This window comes from Narcine bancroftii, chromosome 1 (assembly GCF_036971445.1).
Source record: "Narcine bancroftii isolate sNarBan1 chromosome 1, sNarBan1.hap1, whole genome shotgun sequence".
Lineage (NCBI taxonomy): Eukaryota > Metazoa > Chordata > Chondrichthyes > Torpediniformes > Narcinidae > Narcine > Narcine bancroftii.
The window spans coordinates 70,338,814-70,339,230 of NC_091469.1; positions in this window are offsets into that span (position 1 = coordinate 70,338,814).

Below are 417 nucleotides of genomic sequence, written 5' to 3' on the forward strand. Positions count from 1 at the left end.
GTCATTTTAGGTGGTGGAGGTCCGTGGTAGGATTTCTCTATTGTGTTTCATGTATGGCTCCCATATTTGTTCAAATATTGTGATGTTATTTCTTAAATTATATGTTATTTTTTCTAATGGAATACATTTATTTATTTCTATGTACCATTGTTGTATTCTCAAGTTGTCTTCTGATTTCCAGGTTGACATAATACATTTTTTGCTACAGCTAAGGCTATCATAATAAATCTTTTTTGTGCTCCATCCAAATCAAGTCCAAATTCTTTATTTCTTATATTACTTAGAAGGAAGATCTCTGTTTTTTTTTGGTATATTGCTTTTTGGGATTTTATTTAATATCTGGTTTAGATCTTCCAAAAAATTTTTCACTTTCTCACATGCCCAAATTGCATGTACTGTTGTTCCCATTTCCTTTTT